The 21,525-nt window shown below is 46.8% G+C and overlaps 10 non-coding genes across 10 annotated transcripts; all 10 read right to left on the minus strand.

The window, feature by feature from the left end:
- Positions 1-195: 195 nt before the first annotated feature.
- LOC142747420 (U2 spliceosomal RNA) lies at positions 196-386 on the minus strand. Its single transcript, XR_012881742.1, has one exon. It is a non-coding gene; the product is annotated as a U2 spliceosomal RNA (small nuclear RNA).
- A 1,260-nt stretch (positions 387-1,646) lies between these two features.
- Positions 1,647-1,837, minus strand: LOC142747422 (U2 spliceosomal RNA). Its single transcript, XR_012881743.1, has one exon. It is a non-coding gene; the product is annotated as a U2 spliceosomal RNA (small nuclear RNA).
- A 1,263-nt stretch (positions 1,838-3,100) lies between these two features.
- LOC142747423 (U2 spliceosomal RNA) lies at positions 3,101-3,291 on the minus strand. Its single transcript, XR_012881744.1, has one exon. It is a non-coding gene; the product is annotated as a U2 spliceosomal RNA (small nuclear RNA).
- Positions 3,292-4,562: 1,271 nt separating this feature from the next.
- Positions 4,563-4,753, minus strand: LOC142747424 (U2 spliceosomal RNA). The gene has a single exon (XR_012881745.1). It is a non-coding gene; the product is annotated as a U2 spliceosomal RNA (small nuclear RNA).
- A 1,266-nt stretch (positions 4,754-6,019) lies between these two features.
- Positions 6,020-6,210, minus strand: LOC142747426 (U2 spliceosomal RNA). The gene has a single exon (XR_012881746.1). It is a non-coding gene; the product is annotated as a U2 spliceosomal RNA (small nuclear RNA).
- Positions 6,211-7,467: 1,257 nt separating this feature from the next.
- On the minus strand, positions 7,468-7,658 carry LOC142747535 (U2 spliceosomal RNA). The gene has a single exon (XR_012881839.1). It is a non-coding gene; the product is annotated as a U2 spliceosomal RNA (small nuclear RNA).
- Positions 7,659-8,921: 1,263 nt separating this feature from the next.
- LOC142747536 (U2 spliceosomal RNA) lies at positions 8,922-9,112 on the minus strand. Its single transcript, XR_012881840.1, has one exon. It is a non-coding gene; the product is annotated as a U2 spliceosomal RNA (small nuclear RNA).
- Positions 9,113-10,384: 1,272 nt separating this feature from the next.
- On the minus strand, positions 10,385-10,575 carry LOC142747427 (U2 spliceosomal RNA). Its single transcript, XR_012881747.1, has one exon. It is a non-coding gene; the product is annotated as a U2 spliceosomal RNA (small nuclear RNA).
- Positions 10,576-18,246: 7,671 nt separating this feature from the next.
- Positions 18,247-18,437, minus strand: LOC142747428 (U2 spliceosomal RNA). Its single transcript, XR_012881748.1, has one exon. It is a non-coding gene; the product is annotated as a U2 spliceosomal RNA (small nuclear RNA).
- A 1,260-nt stretch (positions 18,438-19,697) lies between these two features.
- Positions 19,698-19,888, minus strand: LOC142747429 (U2 spliceosomal RNA). Its single transcript, XR_012881749.1, has one exon. It is a non-coding gene; the product is annotated as a U2 spliceosomal RNA (small nuclear RNA).
- Between the last annotated feature and the right edge of the window lie 1,637 nt (positions 19,889-21,525).

Consider the following 21,525-nt stretch of genomic DNA (forward strand, 5'->3'; position numbering starts at 1 on the left):
CACAAAACAAGAGGTGGCAATGTATTAATTAATTGCATTTAATAAATTAGCTCATTATCACACATGACTGTACAAATGCATTGTCCAACAGGTGTTGAAATAATGGGATTAAAAGGGGAGATCCCATCCAAAAGACAAAAACAATGGCAAACACAAAAAGCACTTTTGGAATCTGATTTTAGTAAACACATAAGGAAAGGGTGCACCGGTCCTGGAAATACTGCAATACCAGGTCAATGCGTGGAGTGGACAGAGCAAGCTCTATTTCCATCTCCCTGTTCTAAAAATCCATTTAATATATGGTCCCCAGATAGGGGACGTATCAGATATTAAACTGATAAGAACAGATACTACACTTGATCTTAGCCAAAAGGCCGAGAAGCGATAACCCGAACGGGCCGCGCGTTGACCGAGCCTGCCCAATACTGCTGTTCACCCCTTGCAGCGATTCAGCCTACTCCTAGGCAATTCCATGGGGCCCTGCAGGCTCACACACACTCACAGCTACTAAGCGGGAGGTGAATAAAGGCCGGAGAGGAAGCAAGACAGGATTTGCTTCTTTTGCTTGCACCTCAATGCAGTGCTGAAAGAGGAGGAATCGACATAAAAACGCCTTCCTGGCAACGCCCAAATGCCCTCCTGCCGTGCAAACACTGGCAGCAGCAGCAGCAGTAAGTGCATGCCCACTGCCACCCCTTCTCCTTTCACACCTTGTATCAGCTTTAATCCAGTCCAGTGCTGCCTGCTGAGCAGCACTGACCAACACTGCCTGGGCCCAGGCTTTTATCTCTGAGGCCCCATTATGATGTCAGAAAGCTGGCTCTGGCTCCTGAGGTCTCCACTATGACACGTGCAAAGTTCCGTCTGAACTTTATATAAGACGGTGCGGCTCAGTCAGTCACTCAGTGTTGCCTGAGAGGGCAACACTGCAACAGCCGGCCCCCAGGCTGTCTTTTTTTTGCACAGCTAGTTGCCTCCAGGAGGCCACAAGAGGGAGACAAGGGACTGCAAAATGGAAAATAGGCATCCACCAACTTTACAGACAACTTGTTCTCCTTGCTCCTACAACCTCCATCCTTGCACAGTTTGTTATTCTTCCAGGTAACATTGTAACAAATCCAAATTGCTGCTCTCTTTGTAGGCAAGCAAGGGTTTGTTGCAACTGCAATTCTTACTTCTTCTTGAAATGTAGGGACCACAGTACATTCCATCACATCCATCTAGTGTACACAGGTAGGTCCATTGTGACGGGCGGGCGGGCGGGCTGGCTGCTTTAATGGCTGTTTGCTGTTCCCCTACTCCACTCCACTATTTGACTATGGTGCTGCATCAATCAGTGGCTGGCTCAGGTGCAGCTCTTTAACCTACCTAGGAGGGAGGGCGGAGAGAAGACAAGGAAGGTGAATGAGCTGTTCCAATGTGAAATGCCGGAAACACAGAAACACAGACGACACAAAACAAGAGGTGGCAATGTATTAATTAATTGCATTTAATAAATTAGCTCATTATCACACATGACTGTACAAATGCATTGTCCAACAGGTGTTGAAATAATGGGATTAAAAGGGGAGATCCCATCCAAAAGACAAAAACAATGGCAAACACAAAAAGCACTTTTGGAATCTGATTTTAGTAAACACATAAGGAAAGGGTGCACCGGTCCTGGAAATACTGCAATACCAGGTCAATGCGTGGAGTGGACAGAGCAAGCTCTATTTCCATCTCCCTGTTCTAAAAATCCATTTAATATATGGTCCCCAGATAGGGGACGTATCAGATATTAAACTGATAAGAACAGATACTACACTTGATCTTAGCCAAAAGGCCGAGAAGCGATAATCCGAACGGGCCGCGCGTTGACCGAGCCTGCCCAATACTGCTGTTCACCCCTTGCAGCGATTCAGCCTACTCCTAGGCAATTCCATGGGGCCCTGCAGGCTCACACACACTCACAGCTACTAAGCGGGAGGTGAATAAAGGCCGGAGAGGAAGCAAGACAGGATTTGCTTCTTTTGCTTGCACCACAATGCAGTGCTGAAAGAGGAGGAATCGACATAAAAACGCCTTCCTGGCAACGCCCAAATGCCCTCCTGCCGTGCAAACACTGGCAGCAGCAGCAGCAGCAGTAAGTGCATGCCCACTGCCACCCCTTCTCCTTTCACACCTTGTATCAGCTTTAATCCAGTCCAGTGCTGCCTGCTGAGCAGCACTGACCAACACTGCCTGGGCCCAGGCTTTTATCTCTGAGGCCCCATTATGATGTCAGAAAGCTGGCTCTGGCTCCTGAGGTCTCCACTATGACACGTGCAAAGTTCCGTCTGAACTTTATATAAGACGGTGCGGCTCAGTCAGTCACTCAGTGTTGCCTGAGAGGGCAACACTGCAACAGCCGGCCCCCAGGCTGTCTTTTTTTTGCACAGCTAGTTGCCTCCAGGAGGCCACAAGAGGGAGTCAAGGGACTGCAAAATGGAAAATAGGCATCCACCAACTTTACAGACAACTTGTTCTCCTTGCTCCTACAACCTCCATCCTTGCACAGTTTGTTATTCTTCCAGGTAACATAGTAACAAATCCAAATTGCTGCTCTCTTTGTAGGCAAGCAAGGGTTTGTTGCAACTGCAATTCTTACTTCTTCTTGAAATGTAGGGACCACAGTACATTCCATCACATCCATCTAGTGTACACAGGTAGGTCCATTGTGACGGGCGGGCGGGCGGGCTGGCTGCTTTAATGGCTGTTTGCTGTTCCCCTACTCCACTCCACTATTTGACTATGGTGCTGCATCAATCAGTGGCTGGCTCAGGTGCAGCTCTTTAACCTACCTAGGAGAGAGGGCGGAGAGAAGACAAGGAAGGTGAATGAGCTGTTCCAATGTGAAATGCCGGAAACACAGAAACACAGACGACACAAAACAAGAGGTGGCAATGTATTAATTAATTGCATTTAATAAATTAGCTCATTATCACACATGACTGTACAAATGCATTGTCCAACAGGTGTTGAAATAATGGGATTAAAAGGGGAGATCCCATCCGAAAGACAAAAACAATGGCAAACACAAAAAGCACTTTTGGAATCTGATTTTAGTAAACACATAAAGAAAGGGTGCACCGGTCCTGGAAATACTGCAATACCAGGTCAATGCGTGGAGTGGACAGAGCAAGCTCTATTTCCATCTCCCTGTTCTAAAAATCCATTTAATATATGGTCCCCAGATAGGGGACGTATCAGATATTAAACTGATAAGAACAGATACTACACTTGATCTTAGCCAAAAGGCCGAGAAGCGATAACCCGAACGGGCCGCGCGTTGACCGAGCCTGCCCAATACTGCTGTTCACCCCTTGCAGCGATTCAGCCTACTCCTAGGCAATTCCATGGGGCCCTGCAGGCTCACACACACTCACAGCTACTAAGCGGGAGGTGAATAAAGGCCGGAGAGGAAGCAAGACAGGATTTGCTTCTTTTGCTTGCACCACAATGCAGTGCTGAAAGAGGAGGAATCGACATAAAAACGCCTTCCTGGCAACGCCCAAATGCCCTCCTGCCGTGCAAACACTGGCAGCAGCAGCAGCAGCAGTAAGTGCATGCCCACTGCCACCCCTTCTCCTTTCACACCTTGTATCAGCTTTAATCCAGTCCAGTGCTGCCTGCTGAGCAGCACTGACCAACACTGCCTGGGCCCAGGCTTTTATCTCTGAGGCCCCATTATGATGTCAGAAAGCTGGCTCTGGCTCCTGAGGTCTCCACTATGACACGTGCAAAGTTCCGTCTGAACTTTATATAAGACGGTGCGGCTCAGTCAGTCACTCAGTGTTGCCTGAGAGGGCAACACTGCAACAGCCGGCCCCCAGGCTGTCTTTTTTTTGCACAGCTAGTTGCCTCCAGGAGGCCACAAGAGGGAGTCAAGGGACTGCAAAATGGAAAATAGGCATCCACCAACTTTACAGACAACTTGTTCTCCTTGCTCCTACAACCTCCATCCTTGCACAGTTTGTTATTCTTCCAGGTAACATAGTAACAAATCCAAATTGCTGCTCTCTTTGTAGGCAAGCAAGGGTTTGTTGCAACTGCAATTCTTACTTCTTCTTGAAATGTAGGGACCACAGTACATTCCATCACATCCATCTAGTGTACACAGGTAGGTCCATTGTGACGGGCGGGCGGGCGGGCGGGCGGGCTGGCTGCTTTAATGGCTGTTTGCTGTTCCCCTACTCCACTCCACTATTTGACTATGGTGCTGCATCAATCAGTGGCTGGCTCAGGTGCAGCTCTTTAACCTACCTAGGAGGGAGGGCGGAGAGAAGACAAGGAAGGTGAATGAGCTGTTCCAATGTGAAATGCCGGAAACACAGAAACACAGACGACACAAAACAAGAGGTGGCAATGTATTAATTAATTGCATTTAATAAATTAGCTCATTATCACACATGACTGTACAAATGCATTGTCCAACAGGTGTTGAAATAATGGGATTAAAAGGGGAGATCCCATCCGAAAGACAAAAACAATGGCAAACACAAAAAGCACTTTTGGAATCTGATTTTAGTAAACACATAAAGAAAGGGTGCACCGGTCCTGGAAATACTGCAATACCAGGTCAATGCGTGGAGTGGACAGAGCAAGCTCTATTTCCATCTCCCTGTTCTAAAAATCCATTTAATATATGGTCCCCAGATAGGGGACGTATCAGATATTAAACTGATAAGAACAGATACTACACTTGATCTTAGCCAAAAGGCCGAGAAGCGATAACCCGAACGGGCCGCGCGTTGACCGAGCCTGCCCAATACTGCTGTTCACCCCTTGCAGCGATTCAGCCTACTCCTAGGCAATTCCATGGGGCCCTGCAGGCTCACACACACTCACAGCTACTAAGCGGGAGGTGAATAAAGGCCGGAGAGGAAGCAAGACAGGATTTGCTTCTTTTGCTTGCACCACAATGCAGTGCTGAAAGAGGAGGAATCGACATAAAAACGCCTTCCTGGCAACGCCCAAATGCCCTCCTGCCGTGCAAACACTGGCAGCAGCAGCAGCAGCAGCAGTAAGTGCATGCCCACTGCCACCCCTTCTCCTTTCACACCTTGTATCAGCTTTAATCCAGTCCAGTGCTGCCTGCTGAGCAGCACTGACCAACACTGCCTGGGCCCAGGCTTTTATCTCTGAGGCCCCATTATGATGTCTGAAAGCTGGCTCTGGCTCCTGAGGTCTCCACTATGACACGTGCAAAGTTCCGTCTGAACTTTATATAAGACGGTGCGGCTCAGTCAGTCACTCAGTGTTGCCTGAGAGGGCAACACTGCAACAGCCGGCCCCCAGGCTGTCTTTTTTTTGCACAGCTAGTTGCCTCCAGGAGGCCACAAGAGGGAGACAAGGGACTGCAAAATGGAAAATAGGCATCCACCAACTTTACAGACAACTTGTTCTCCTTGCTCCTACAACCTCCATCCTTGCACAGTTTGTTATTCTTCCAGGTAACATAGTAACAAATCCAAATTGCTGCTCTCTTTGTAGGCAAGCAAGGGTTTGTTGCAACTGCAATTCTTACTTCTTCTTGAAATGTAGGGACCACAGTACATTCCATCACATCCATCTAGTGTACACAGGTAGGTCCATTGTGACGGGCGGGCGGGCGGGCTGGCTGCTTTAATGGCTGTTTGCTGTTCCCCTACTCCACTCCACTATTTGACTATGGTGCTGCATCAATCAGTGGCTGGCTCAGGTGCAGCTCTTTAACCTACCTAGGAGGGAGGGCGGAGAGAAGACAAGGAAGGTGAATGAGCTGTTCCAATGTGAAATGCCGGAAACACAGAAACACAGACGACACAAAACAAGAGGTGGCAATGTATTAATTAATTGCATTTAATAAATTAGCTCATTATCACACATGACTGTACAAATGCATTGTCCAACAGGTGTTGAAATAATGGGATTAAAAGGGGAGATCCCATCCGAAAGACAAAAACAATGGCAAACACAAAAAGCACTTTTGGAATCTGATTTTAGTAAACACATAAGGAAAGGGTGCACCGGTCCTGGAAATACTGCAATACCAGGTCAATGCGTGGAGTGGACAGAGCAAGCTCTATTTCCATCTCCCTGTTCTAAAAATCCATTTAATATATGGTCCCCAGATAGGGGACGTATCAGATATTAAACTGATAAGAACAGATACTACACTTGATCTTAGCCAAAAGGCCGAGAAGCGATAACCCGAACGGGCCGCGCGTTGACCGAGCCTGCCCAATACTGCTGTTCACCCCTTGCAGCGATTCAGCCTACTCCTAGGCAATTCCATGGGGCCCTGCAGGCTCACACACTCACAGCTACTAAGCGGGAGGTGAATAAAGGCCGGAGAGGAAGCAAGACAGGATTTGCTTCTTTTGCTTGCACCACAATGCAGTGCTGAAAGAGGAGGAATCGACATAAAAACGCCTTCCTGGCAACGCCCAAATGCCCTCCTGCCGTGCAAACACTGGCAGCAGCAGCAGCAGCAGTAAGTGCATGCCCACTGCCACCCCTTCTCCTTTCACACCTTGTATCAGCTTTAATCCAGTCCAGTGCTGCCTGCTGAGCAGCACTGACCAACACTGCCTGGGCCCAGGCTTTTATCTCTGAGGCCCCATTATGATGTCAGAAAGCTGGCTCTGGCTCCTGAGGTCTCCACTATGACACGTGCAAAGTTCCGTCTGAACTTTATATAAGACGGTGCGGCTCAGTCAGTCACTCAGTGTTGCCTGAGAGGGCAACACTGCAACAGCCGGCCCCCAGGCTGTCTTTTTTTTGCACAGCTAGTTGCCTCCAGGAGGCCACAAGAGGGAGACAAGGGACTGCAAAATGGAAAATAGGCATCCACCAACTTTACAGACAACTTGTTCTCCTTGCTCCTACAACCTCCATCCTTGCACAGTTTGTTATTCTTCCAGGTAACATAGTAACAAATCCAAATTGCTGCTCTCTTTGTAGGCAAGCAAGGGTTTGTTGCAACTGCAATTCTTACTTCTTCTTGAAATGTAGGGACCACAGTACATTCCATCACATCCATCTAGTGTACACAGGTAGGTCCATTGTGACGGGCGGGCGGGCTGGCTGCTTTAATGGCTGTTTGCTGTTCCCCTACTCCACTCCACTATTTGACTATGGTGCTGCATCAATCAGTGGCTGGCTCAGGTGCAGCTCTTTAACCTACCTAGGAGGGAGGGCGGAGAGAAGACAAGGAAGGTGAATGAGCTGTTCCAATGTGAAATGCCGGAAACACAGAAACACAGACGACACAAAACAAGAGGTGGCAATGTATTAATTAATTGCATTTAATAAATTAGCTCATTATCACACATGACTGTACAAATGCATTGTCCAACAGGTGTTGAAATAATGGGATTAAAAGGGGAGATCCCATCCGAAAGACAAAAACAATGGAAAACACAAAAAGCACTTTTGGAATCTGATTTCAGTAAACACATAAGGAAAGGGTGCACCGGTCCAGGAAATACTGCAATACCAGGTCAATGCGTGGAGTGGACAGAGCAAGCTCTATTTCCATCTCCCTGTTCTAAAAATCCATTTAATATATGGTCCCCAGATAGGGGACGTATCAGATATTAAACTGATAAGAACAGATACTACACTTGATCTTAGCCAAAAGGCCGAGAAGCGATAACCCGAACGGGCCGCGCGTTGACCGAGCCTGCCCAATACTGCTGTTCACCCCTTGCAGCGATTCAGCCTACTCCTAGGCAATTCCATGGGGCCCTGCAGGCTCACACACACTCACAGCTACTAAGCGGGAGGTGAATAAAGGCCGGAGAGGAAGCAAGACAGGATTTGCTTCTTTTGCTTGCACCACAATGCAGTGCTGAAAGAGGAGGAATCGACATAAAAACGCCTTCCTGGCAACGCCCAAATGCCCTCCTGCCGTGCAAACACTGGCAGCAGCAGCAGCAGCAGTAAGTGCATGCCCACTGCCACCCCTTCTCCTTTCACACCTTGTATCAGCTTTAATCCAGTCCAGTGCTGCCTGCTGAGCAGCACTGACCAACACTGCCTGGGCCCAGGCTTTTATCTCTGAGGCCCCATTATGATGTCAGAAAGCTGGCTCTGGCTCCTGAGGTCTCCACTATGACACGTGCAAAGTTCCGTCTGAACTTTATATAAGACGGTGCGGCTCAGTCAGTCACTCAGTGTTGCCTGAGAGGGCAACACTGCAACAGCCGGCCCCCAGGCTGTCTTTTTTTTGCACAGCTAGTTGCCTCCAGGAGGCCACAAGAGGGAGACAAGGGACTGCAAAATGGAAAATAGGCATCCACCAACTTTACAGACAACTTGTTCTCCTTGCTCCTACAACCTCCATCCTTGCACAGTTTGTTATTCTTCCAGGTAACATAGTAACAAATCCAAATTGCTGCTCTCTTTGTAGGCAAGCAAGGGTTTGTTGCAACTGCAATTCTTACTTCTTCTTGAAATGTAGGGACCACAGTACATTCCATCACATCCATCTAGTGTACACAGGTAGGTCCATTGTGACGGGCGGGCGGGCGGGCTGGCTGCTTTAATGGCTGTTTGCTGTTCCCCTACTCCACTCCACTATTTGACTATGGTGCTGCATCAATCAGTGGCTGGCTCAGGTGCAGCTCTTTAACCTACCTAGGAGGGAGGGCGGAGAGAAGACAAGGAAGGTGAATGAGCTGTTCCAATGTGAAATGCCGGAAACACAGAAACACAGACGACACAAAACAAGAGGTGGCAATGTATTAATTAATTGCATTTAATAAATTAGCTCATTATCACACATGACTGTACAAATGCATTGTCCAACAGGTGTTGAAATAATGGGATTAAAAGGGGAGATCCCATCCGAAAGACAAAAACAATGGCAAACACAAAAAGCACTTTTGGAATCTGATTTTAGTAAACACATAAGGAAAGGGTGCACCGGTCCAGGAAATACTGCAATACCAGGTCAATGCGTGGAGTGGACAGAGCAAGCTCTATTTCCATCTCCCTGTTCTAAAAATCCATTTAATATATGGTCCCCAGATAGGGGACGTATCAGATATTAAACTGATAAGAACAGATACTACACTTGATCTTAGCCAAAAGGCCGAGAAGCGATAACCCGAACGGGCCGCGCGTTGACCGAGCCTGCCCAATACTGCTGTTCACCCCTTGCAGCGATTCAGCCTACTCCTAGGCAATTCCATGGGGCCCTGCAGGCTCACACACACTCACAGCTACTAAGCGGGAGGTGAATAAAGGCCGGAGAGGAAGCAAGACAGGATTTGCTTCTTTTGCTTGCACCACAATGCAGTGCTGAAAGAGGAGGAATCGACTTAAAAACGCCTTCCTGGCAATGCCCAAATGCCCTCCTGCCGTGCAAACACTGGCAGCAGCAGCAGCAGCAGCAGCAGCAGTAAGTGCATGCCCACTGCCACCCCTTCTCCTTTCACACCTTGTATCAGCTTTAATCCAGTCCAGTGCTGCCTGCTGAGCAGCACTGACCAACACTGCCTGGGCCCAGACTTTTATCTCTGAGGCCCCATTATGATGTCAGAAAGCTGGCTCTGGCTCCTGAGGTCTCCACTATGACACGTGCAAAGTTCCGTCTGAACTTTATATAAGACGGTGCGGCTCAGTCAGTCACTCAGTGTTGCCTGAGAGGGCAACACTGCAACAGCCGGCCCCCAGGCTGTCTTTTTTTTGCACAGCTAGTTGCCTCCAGGAGGCCACAAGAGGGAGACAAGGGACTGCAAAATGGAAAATAGGCATCCACCAACTTTACAGACAACTTGTTCTCCTTGCTCCTACAACCTCCATCCTAGCACAGTTTGTTATTCTTCCAGGTAACATAGTAACAAATCCAAATTGCTGCTCTCTTTGTAGGCAAGCAAGGGTTTGTTGCAACTGCAATTCTTACTTCTTCTTGAAATGTAGGGACCACAGTACATTCCATCACATCCATCTAGTGTACACAGGTAGGTCCATTGTGACGGGCGGGCGGGTGGGCTGGCTGCTTTAATGGCTGTTTGCTGTTCCCCTACTCCACTCCACTATTTGACTATGGTGCTGCATCAATCAGTGGCTGGCTCAGGTGCAGCTCTTTAACCTACCTAGGAGGGAGGGCGGAGAGAAGACAAGGAAGGTGAATGAGCTGTTCCAATGTGAAATGCCGGAAACACAGAAACACAGACGACACAAAACAAGAGGTGGCAATGTATTAATTAATTGCATTTAATAAATTAGCTCATTATCACACATGACTGTACAAATGCATTGTCCAACAGGTGTTGAAATAATGGGATTAAAAGGGGAGATCCCATCCGAAAGACAAAAACAATGGCAAACACAAAAAGCACTTTTGGAATCTGATTTTAGTAAACACATAAGGAAAGGGTGCACCGGTCCTGGAAATACTGCAATACCAGGTCAATGCGTGGAGTGGACAGAGCAAGCTCTATTTCCATCTCCCTGTTCTAAAAATCCATTTAATATATGGTCCCCAGATAGGGGACGTATCAGATATTAAACTGATAAGAACAGATACTACACTTGATCTTAGCCAAAAGGCCGAGAAGCGATAACCCGAACGGGCCGCGCGTTGACCGAGCCTGCCCAATACTGCTGTTCACCCCTTGCAGCGATTCAGCCTACTCCTAGGCAATTCCATGGGGCCCTGCAGGCTCACACACACTCACAGCTACTAAGCGGGAGGTGAATAAAGGCCGGAGAGGAAGCAAGACAGGATTTGCTTCTTTTGCTTGCACCACAATGCAGTGCTGAAAGAGGAAGAATCGACATAAAAACGCCTTCCTGGCAACGCCCAAATGCCCTCCTGCCGTGCAAACACTGGCAGCAGCAGCAGCAGCAGCAGTAAGTGCATGCCCACTGCCACCCCTTCTCCTTTCACACCTTGTATCAGCTTTAATCCAGTCCAGTGCTGCCTGCTGAGCAGCACTGACCAACACTGCCTGGGCCCAGGCTTTTATCTCTGAGGCCCCATTATGATGTCAGAAAGCTGGCTCTGGCTCCTGAGGTCTCCACTATGACACGTGCAAAGTTCCGTCTGAACTTTATATAAGACGGTGCGGCTCAGTCAGTCACTCAGTGTTGCCTGAGAGGGCAACACTGCAACAGCCGGCCCCCAGGCTGTCTTTTTTTTGCACAGCTAGTTGCCTCCAGGAGGCCACAATGTAACCCAGCAAAAGGATTGTATGGCATTGAGAAATGGGAGGTTGTGGCCGGCCACTAGAGGGCGCTGTGAGGTTAGTACATCGACAGTGTTTAGTGTGTGGAGTGATATACAAGAGAGGTCTAGTAAGGAAGTGTCGGGGGAGAGGTCTGAGAAGCGCTGGACAGGAAGAGACAGAGACTGGACTGAGAGAGCTGTAGCAAGTAAGGAAGACATTGTGACTCAGATAACTGTAAAAGATAAAGAGCATTCTGGCCAGCAGCAGAGCATAAGTAATGTGAAGTATCAGACACGCATTTACTGGAGTTCCAAGTTAAGGAGATCCGGCTGAGTTAAGAGGAGAGTGTTTAGAGCAAGAAGCTGAAGACGCCATTTTTGAGCATAAGGTAACATAGAGCATTAAGTGCCGGATCATCAGAGAGTGCATTGTATTACATTGCCGGACCTCAAAGATCACATTACACTAAACCTGGAAGCTAAGAGACTTTATTATCCTAAGGCACAAGATAAAGAGAACATATTTTAATCATTACGGATTATAAGAGACTGTGTTATATTGAAGTGCCGGATAAAAGCAGAGACTGTATTGTTTACCGAGCACCAGTTATATTTTGCCTAGAGCTCAAGTTTTCACTGTTGTCATATTTTCTGCATGTTCAGTAAAGACAAAACGAATATAATCCCGGTGTCAGTAATTATTGTCCTTAAAGTCATATTACAACTTGGCGTAGTCGGCAGGATGGATGCAGATACAATGGACGAGACAACATTATCATCCAGTGTGACCCATCCAATGATACCGGTGGGAGCCCTCTTAAATCATTTGCCAAAGTTTAATGGATCTGATCTATTGTTGGAAGATTGGAGTGAACGGCTGGAAGGAGCGGCACGGCTCTGTAATGTCGCTCCACATTTAAAAGTAGAATTGGCGCTAAGTACCTTAGAAGGAGAAGCTAGGAAAACCGTTTTGTTACAGCCAGCACGACATCGACAAACCTTCGAACAAATTCGGCAGCTATTAGATGATGTGTATGGGGATACTTCCTCTGAGGGCATGATAAGGAAGCGATTCTTTGCCCGCCAGCAGAAAGAAGAAGAGACACTGGCGCAGTTTGCAAATGGATTACAGGAAATAATGGCAATGTTGCAACGTAAAGAAGAACAATCAGCCGGGTCCTTTACCAATGTACACGTAGTATTGCGGGATCAGTTTGTAATAGGTCTCAAGAATCCACCGTTAAGGAGAACTCTGAAGGAAAAGTTAAAGAAAGAACCAGATATGACGATTCATCAATTATTGACGGAAGCTATCGCATTGGAAAAAGAGGAATCGGCCAGCACTGATACGGTGGTCAGGCAAGCAGAAATTGTAACCAAGAAGAACCCCGACATGGAGGCAAGGATGGAGTCATTGGAAGGTGCCATGAGAGAGTTGAAAGCCGCTATTACTAATAAGCCTGACCCTGGAACTCCAGTTCGATACTCACAAGAGAGACAGTCGTTTGCGGATAGAAGGAATCAAGGTAGGAATGCTCCAGACCCTACCATCTGCTATAATTGTGGCCGAGCAGGACACATTGCTAGAAATTGCATGCGTTCTCACTATCAGAGCAATCGCAGGAATTTAAACTAGAACGACCTGTAGTTGAGGGGCAAACTACAGGAGAGTCCACGGATACATGCCCTGTGTTAGATGCTACAGATATAGTGGGGGAATGTCCCGTCGTTGTAGCAAAATTCAATGGCGTTGAGTTGTCATGTTTAATCGATACTGGATCTCAAGTGACCACTATGGATAAAGTTGTGTTTGAAACTTATTTCCCTTCCTTGTTATGTGAGAAGAGTGACACTTGGATAAGACTCAAGGCAGCTAATAGTTTACCTATCCCTATCCTGGGAGTTATACAAATGGACATTTCAATATGGAATCGTGATTTGAACAAAAAGGGGGTTATCATAGTAGAAAAAGCTATGGACTCTGACATTCCCGTGATTCTAGGAATGAATATATTGCGGGACTTAGATGGAGTAATGTCACAAGAGCTGGGCCCAAAATACTGGAAACAAATACCCACTCAACGACCTTCTCAAATGGCTTTACAGCGCACTTTAAAACATTGTCGCATTAATGGAGAACTGTTAAATTGGCCTGGAAGGGTAGGACTGGTTAAGATACCAGCCTCTCGAAGTATACAAGTACCAGCAGGCCATGAAATGTTGTTACCCTTGCCAGTGGGTACTAATAAAGTGTTAAAGGGCACCACTGTGTTAATTGAATCAGCTCTGCAGAAAGAAGGAGTAGCCGTGGCCCGGTCGATATGCAAGGTACAGGCTGGACAAGTATTATTACGAGTGGTTAATATCACGAAACAAAATGTAACCTTATTTCCCCGGGAACTAGTAGCTGAAGTGTTTCCGGTGAGGGAGGAACAAGTGGAAAGCCGTTCAGATTGGCAAGTGAGTTATCCTTGTGAAAGTGTAGCTGTGGTTACAGTGTGTCGAGCCACCACTCAAGCTAATGACACCATTGGGAGGCGATTACTGGAGCAAATACCTTTAGAAGGAACGGATTTGACTACCAGGCAAATAGATGAAGTGGCGGGAGTGTTAGGAGAGCACTACAAGGCTTTTTCCAAGAATGAAGCAGACTTTGGGTTGACAACAACTTTAGAACATGAAATACATACGGGAAATGCTCACCCGGTACGAGAACGATACCGTACCATTCCGCCCGCTTTTTATCAAGAAGCCAAAGTGTTGCTAAAACGCATGCTAGACAGTCATGTTATCCGACCCAGTAAGAGTCCATGGGCTTCTCCCATAGTATTAGTAAAGAAGAAAGATGGAAGCTTGCGGTTCTGTGTAGATTACCGGCGATTGAATGCCTGCACCGTCAGAGATGCATACCCTTTACCACGAATAGAAGACTCTTTGCTGGCTTTGGGTAAGGCCAAATACTTCTCTACCCTGGATTTGGCCAGTGGGTACTGGCAAGTACCAGTTGCAGAAGAAGATCAAGAAAAGACTGCATTTATCACCCCTATGGGGTTATACGAATTTTTGAGAATGCCGTTCGGTCTAACCAATGCACCAGCTACATTTCAGCGCTTGATGGAAGTTTGTTTGGGAGATTTAAACTTTGAATGTTTGCTCATCTACCTAGATGACATCATTATCTTCTCAGACACTTTCACAGAACATTTGGAAAGATTGAAAGTGATACTTACGCGTATCGAAGAACATGGTCTAAAACTAAAACCGGGCAAATGTCACTTGTTTAAAGAAAGAATTGAGTACCTGGGACACGTGGTTACTAGAGACGGTGTACAACCAATGGATGCCAAAGTACGAGCCGTGCAACAATGGCCGGTACCAAAGACAGTAACAGAGCTTAGAAGTTTCCTAGGACTGATTGGATATTACAGACGGTTCATACAGAATTTTGCTAAGGTGGCTGCTCCCCTATATGTGTTACTGAACGGAACCAAACCGGGAGTCGATCATAAGAGAAGTATCACTTGGGGAATAGAGGCTGAACAAGCCTTCCAAGAGTTAAAAAGACGACTAACTGGTGCTCCTGTCTTGGCGTATGCAGATTACTCTCTACCATTTGTTTTGTGTACCGATGGAAGTTTAAAAGGATTAGGAGCTGTTCTTTCTCAAGTGCAGAATGGACGGGAACGTGTCATTGCTTATGCCAGTCGGACGCTGAGAGATGGGGAAAAGAATCCGGACAACTATAGCTCATTCCGGTTGGAACTTTTGGCAGTCGTATGGGCGGTTACCGAGCGATTTGCAGATATCTTGCTGGGCGCAGAGTGTGTGTTATGGACTGACAATAATCCATTGGTTCATTTAGACTCGGCTAAATTGGGTGCTATGGAGCAACGTTGGCGAGCGCGACTTAGCAAATTTAAATTTACTGTAAAGTACCGCCCAGGACGAGCTAATGGGAATGCAGATGCCCTGTCCCGTAATCCAGTAGATTTGCCTGAAGGACTGACTGAAGAGGAGTTAGAGGAAACAGAGACTCCTAATTTCCTTGCCAATGAAGTACATGATCAGATGCCAGGTGAGAATATTCAAAGTGCTCCGGTGCATACTGTGGAGCCCATAAGAGAAACCATCGATCAATGGACTGCTGAAGAATGGAAGAAACAGCAGTTGCAAGATATTCAAATTCGGACTGTAAGAAGATGGGTGCTAGAGGGATACCGACCCAATCAACGAGAGCGATTGCGATTGTCTGGAGTGGGACAGAGAATATATCGCCAACGAGATAGATTGGCAGTAAAACAAGGGATATTGTACCGCCGAGTATTCCTACCGACCATGGAAGGACCCGTCTGGCAAGCTGTGTTGCCGGAGCGAGAGTTAGAAAGTACGGTTAAGTGGATGCATGAGAAAAAGGGGCATTATGGTCCTGAAAAGACTTTCCGTTGGTTGCAACAATTCTACTATCATCCTCTGCTGTTTGCAGTGGCACAGAAAGTGTGTCAGAACTGTAGAAATTGCACCCTGGCCAGAGCGGCTGAACAACAAGCTCCGGTGGGCCATATACAGACGCATTATCCATTACAGTTGGTCATGATGGACTATTTGACAGTAGATGAGTCTTTACAAGGGTACAGATATTTATTGGTTGTGATAGACCACTTCACCAAATTCACAGTGGCCGTACCTACCAGAGATCAAACGGCTGAATCTGCGGCACAGGGATTGTGGACTCATTTCATCTTACCCTATGGATGTCCTTCACAGCTTCACTCTGATCAAGGAGCTTGTTTTGAGGGGCGAGTAATAGAAGAATTATGCAGATTGTACCAGATTAAAAAGACCCGCACGACCCCGTATCACCCTCAAGGGAACGGGGCCTGTGAAAGGATGAATCGGACCATATTGCAGTTGTTGCGAACACTGGAAAAACAAAAAAAAGAGAGATGGCCTGACTACATTGCAGAATTAATCTGGATCTATAATAACACTGTACATGCCACTACTGGATATTCTCCTTTTCTGTTAATGTTCGGAAGAAATGGACGATGTCCCCTAAATTTAATGATGCCTATCCCGGAAGAACAAGAAGAGTGGATTCCGCAGACCTGGATGTGGGGTCATCGACGCAAGGTACAAGAAATGTATAATTTAGTGGCGCGGAGACTGGGGCCTCATGATCTTACAGTAAATCAGAAATTGAAGGAACTACCTTTGCAAGTGGGTGATAGAGTAATCGTGCGAAATCAGGGTGCAAGAAGAGCAGGAAAGCTGCAATGGAAGTGGGAAACCTTGGCGTATGAGGTGGTGCGTCAGCCCAATCCATATATTCCTGTATTTGTGATCAAGCCGGAGGGTAGTAGTGGCCCTTTGAAAACCGTACACAGAAATATGCTGAGACCCTGCACATTTATAAGTCGTGAACCAGAAGCAAACACTAGAGATCCTCCTGTTGCAACACCCGTTCCCATAGATGAAGGTTGGTGGAGTCCGCCGGTTCAAGTACCAGAGAGACAAGAAAGTACCAGTGAAGTACAAGAAGAGAATGTTACTCCTGTGGAAGAAGAGTTGTCGCAGGTACGTCATTCTCAACGATCCAATTTTGGAAGACTTCCTTCTAGGTTTGAAGGATTTGTGACGCCACAGCAAGTTGCCGGGACGGCAACTGATAAACCTGGGGGAAAAGATGTAACCCAGCAAAAGGATTGTATGGCATTGAGAAATGGGAGGTTGTGGCCGGCCACTAGAGGGCGCTGTGAGGTTAGTACATCGACAGTGTTTAGTGTGTGGAGTGATATACAAGAGAGGTCTAGTAAGGAAGTGTCGGGGGAGAGGTCTGAGAAGCGCTGGACAGGAAGAGACAGAGACTGGACTGAGAGAGCTGTAGCAAGTAAGGAAGACATTGTGACTCAGATAACTGTAAAAGATAAAGAGCATTCTGGCCAGCAGCAGAGCATAAGTAATGTGAAGTATCAGACACGCATTTACTGGAGTTCCAAGTTAAGGAGATCCGGCTGAGTTAAGAGGAGAGTGTTTAGAGCAAGAAGCTGAAGACGCCATTTTTGAGCATAAGGTAACATAGAGCATTAAGTGCCGGATCATCAGAGAGTGCATTGTATTACATTGCCGGACCTCAAAGATCACATTACACTAAACCTGGAAGCTAAGAGACTTTATTATCCTAAGGCACAAGATAAAGAGAACATATTTTAATCATTACGGATTATAAGAGACTGTGTTATATTGAAGTGCCGGATAAAAGCAGAGACTGTATTGTTTACCGAGCACCAGTTATATTTTGCCTAGAGCTCAAGTTTTCACTGTTGTCATATTTTCTGCATGTTCAGTAAAGACAAAACGAATATAATCCCGGTGTCAGTAATTATTGTCCTTAAAGTCATATTACAACAAGAGGGAGACAAGGGACTGCAAAATGGAAAATAGGCATCCACCAACTTTACAGACAACTTGTTCTCCTTGCTCCTACAACCTCCATCCTTGCACAGTTTGTTATTCTTCCAGGTAACATAGTAACAAATCCAAATTGCTGCTCTCTTTGTAGGCAAGCAAGGGTTTGTTGCAACTGCAATTCTTACTTCTTCTTGAAATGTAGGGACCACAGTACATTCCATCACATCCATCTAGTGTACACAGGTAGGTCCATTGTGACGGGCGGGCGGGCGGGCTGGCTGCTTTAATGGCTGTTTGCTGTTCCCCTACTCCACTCCACTATTTGACTAGGGTGCTGCATCAATCACTGGCTGGCTCAGGTGCAGCTCTTTAACCTACCTAGTAGGGAGGGCGGAGAGAAGACAAGGAAGGTGAATGAGCTGTTCCAATGTGAAATGCCGGAAACACAGAAACACAGACGACATAAAACAAGAGGTGGCAATGTGTTAATTAATTGCATTTAATAAATTAGCTCATTATCACACATGACTGTACAAATGCATTGTCCAACAGGTGTTGAAATAATGGGATTAAAAGGGGAGATCCCATCCGAAAGACAAAAACAATGGCAAACACAAAAAGCACTTTTGGAATCTGATTTTAGTAAACACATAAGGAAAGGGTGCACCGGTCCTGGAAATACTGCAATACCAGGTCAATGCGTGGAGTGGACAGAGCAAGCTCTATTTCCATCTCCCTGTTCTAAAAATCCATTTAATATATGGTCCCCAGATAGGGGACGTATCAGATATTAAACTGATAAGAACAGATACTACACTTGATCTTAGCCAAAAGGCCGAGAAGCGATAACCCGAACGGGCCGCGCGTTGACCGAGCCTGCCCAATACTGCTGTTCACCCCTTGCAGCGATTCAGCCTACTCCTAGGCAATTCCATGGGGCCCTGCAGGCTCACACACACTCACAGCTACTAAGCGGGAGGTGAATAAAGGCCGGAGAGGAAGCAAGACAGGATTTGCTTCTTTTGCTTGCACCACAATGCAGTGCTGAAAGAGGAGGAATCGACATAAAAACGCCTTCCTGGCAACGCCCAAATGCCCTCCTGCCGTGCAAACACTGGCAGCAGCAGCAGCAGTAAGTGCATGCCCACTGCCACCCCTTCTCCTTTCACACCTTGTATCAGCTTTAATCCAGTCCAGTGCTGCCTGCTGAGCAGCACTGACCAACACTGCCTGGGCCCAGGCTTTTATCTCTGAGGCCCCATTATGATGTCAGAAAGCTGGCTCTGGCTCCTGAGGTCTCCACTATGACACGTGCAAAGTTCCGTCTGAACTTTATATAAGACGGTGCGGCTCAGTCAGTCACTCAGTGTTGCCTGAGAGGGCAACACTGCAACAGCCGGCCCCCAGGCTGTCTTTTTTTTGCACAGCTAGTTGCCTCCAGGAGGCCACAAGAGGGAGACAAGGGACTGCAAAATGGAAAATAGGCATCCACCAACTTTACAGACAACTTGTTCTCCTTGCTCCTACAACCTCCATCCTTGCACAGTTTGTTATTCTTCCAGGTAACATAGTAACAAATCCAAATTGCTGCTCTCTTTGTAGGCAAGCAAGGGTTTGTTGCAACTGCAATTCTTACTTCTTCTTGAAATGTAGGGACCACAGTACATTCCATCACATCCATCTAGTGTACACAGGTAGGTCCATTGTGACGGGCGGGCGGGCGGGCTGGCTGCTTTAATGGCTGTTTGCTGTTCCCCTACTCCACTCCACTATTTGACTATGGTGCTGCATCAATCAGTGGCTTGCTCAGGTGCAGCTCTTTAACCTACCTAGGAGGGAGGGCGGAGAGAAGACAAGGAAGGTGAATGAGCTGTTCCAATGTGAAATGCCGGAAACACAGAAACACAGACTACACAAAACAAGAGGTGGCAATGTATTAATTAATTGCATTTAATAAATTAGCTCATTATCACACATGACTGTACAAATGCATTGTCCAACAGGTGTTGAAATAATGGGATTAAAAGGGGAGATCCCATCCGAAAGACAAAAACAATGGCAAACACAAAAAGCACTTTTGGAATCTGATTTTAGTAAACACATAAGGAAAGGGTGCACCGGTCCTGGAAATACTGCAATACCAGGTCAATGCGTGGAGTGGACAGAGCAAGCTCTATTTCCATCTCCCTGTTCTAAAAATCCATTTAATATATGGTCCCCAGATAGGGGACGTATCAGATATTAAACTGATAAGAACAGATACTACACTTGATCTTAGCCAAAAGGCCGAGAAGCGATAACCCGAACGGGCCGCGCGTTGACCGAGCCTGCCCAATACTGCTGTTCACCCTTGCAGCGATTCAGCCTACTCCTAGGCAATTCCATGGGGCCCTGCAGTATCACACACACTCACAGCTACTAAGCGGGAGGTGAATAAAGGCCGGAGAGGAAGCAAGACAGGATTTGCTTCTTTTGCTTGCACCACAATGCAGTGCTGAAAGAGGAGGAATCGACATAAAAACGCCTTCCTGTCAACGCCCAAATGCCCTCCTGCCGTGCAAACACTGGCAGCAGCAGCAGCAGCAGTAAGTGCATGCCCACTGCCACCCCTTCTCCTTTCACACCTTGTATCAGCTTTAATCCAGTCCAGTGCTGCCTGCTGAGCAGCATTAGCACTTGAGTATTGTGACTTGTTCCAGTCTCCTGCTCCTGAGAACTGTCTTTGCCAGACTGTTCCTACTTCCTTGCTGCTACTACTACTACTCGTGTTCCACCCTCCAAGCACTGTTCCTGGGGACGTCTCACCGGGTTCTGCACTGTGCTCCGCTCGCTACTTCTGACCATAGGATTCCAGCAGTGTTCGCCAGTATCGTAACAGGATACTCAAGCCATTTCCATGGAATCCGCCAGAGAAGCAAGTTTGGAGGTTCGTGTGAACAATATGAACTGTTTGCTTACTAACATCTTTGCTGACATGCAAACTTTAAAGACTAAATATTTGGCGTTTGAAAATCAAACAACCCATGATGTTCAAGTTTATGGACAAGCTACACAGGGTTTACAAGGCATGGTGGCTCAGCAAGCAGAGCTGATCCGGGAACTTCAGACTCGAGTTGTGACCCCAGCCTCTTCATCTACCCTGCCGCTTCCACCATTCAGGTTTGGTGGGGATCGTGACAAATACCGTGGATTTATAAACCAATGCAAGTTATATTTTGGTGCACATCCTGCTCACTTCCCTACTGATAATTCAAAGGTGCTGTGTATTATTATGCTTCTGACACATAAGGCTGTAGCCTGGGCAAGCCCTCTTATTGAAACCAACGATGCTCGGCTTGATGACTTGGACGCCTTCCTAGCAGCCATGAGCCAAGTATTTGATGATCCTAACCGGTGTACTACAGCAGAAGCAGCGTTGATGGCTCTACGTCAGGGCAGACGCTCTGTTGCCGAATATGCCACAGATTTCAGACAGTGGGTGATGGATACTGAGTGGAATAATGCTGCAAAATTAACATTCTTTAAAAAAGGACTATCTAGTGCACTTAAGGACGAGTTAGCACGGGCTGAAGCTCCCACAGAGTTTGATGATTTTGTACACCATTGTATCCGAATAGACACTCGGCTGTCAGAGCGTCGACAAGAAAAATGGGGTTCTACCTGGTCCCGTAATAATAACTATTACTCGTCTGCTTCAGCTCCCACTCCTAGAGACTCTGAAACAAAGAATTACCAAGAACACCAAGCTGAACCTATGCAAATTGACAGTATACAAAAGCGTGAAAGTGCCGACAGAAGAGAACGAAGGTTTAGAGAAAATCAATGCTTCTATTGTGGTAAAACTGATCACTTCCTTATCAATTGTCCATGTCGTCAACGCAAGATGGTGGCGGTAGTAGCAGATCATGAATTCTCTGATGTAGAATCTGTTTCTT

This window comes from Rhinoderma darwinii, chromosome 2 (genome assembly GCF_050947455.1).
Source record: "Rhinoderma darwinii isolate aRhiDar2 chromosome 2, aRhiDar2.hap1, whole genome shotgun sequence".
NCBI classification, from domain to species: domain Eukaryota; kingdom Metazoa; phylum Chordata; class Amphibia; order Anura; family Rhinodermatidae; genus Rhinoderma; species Rhinoderma darwinii.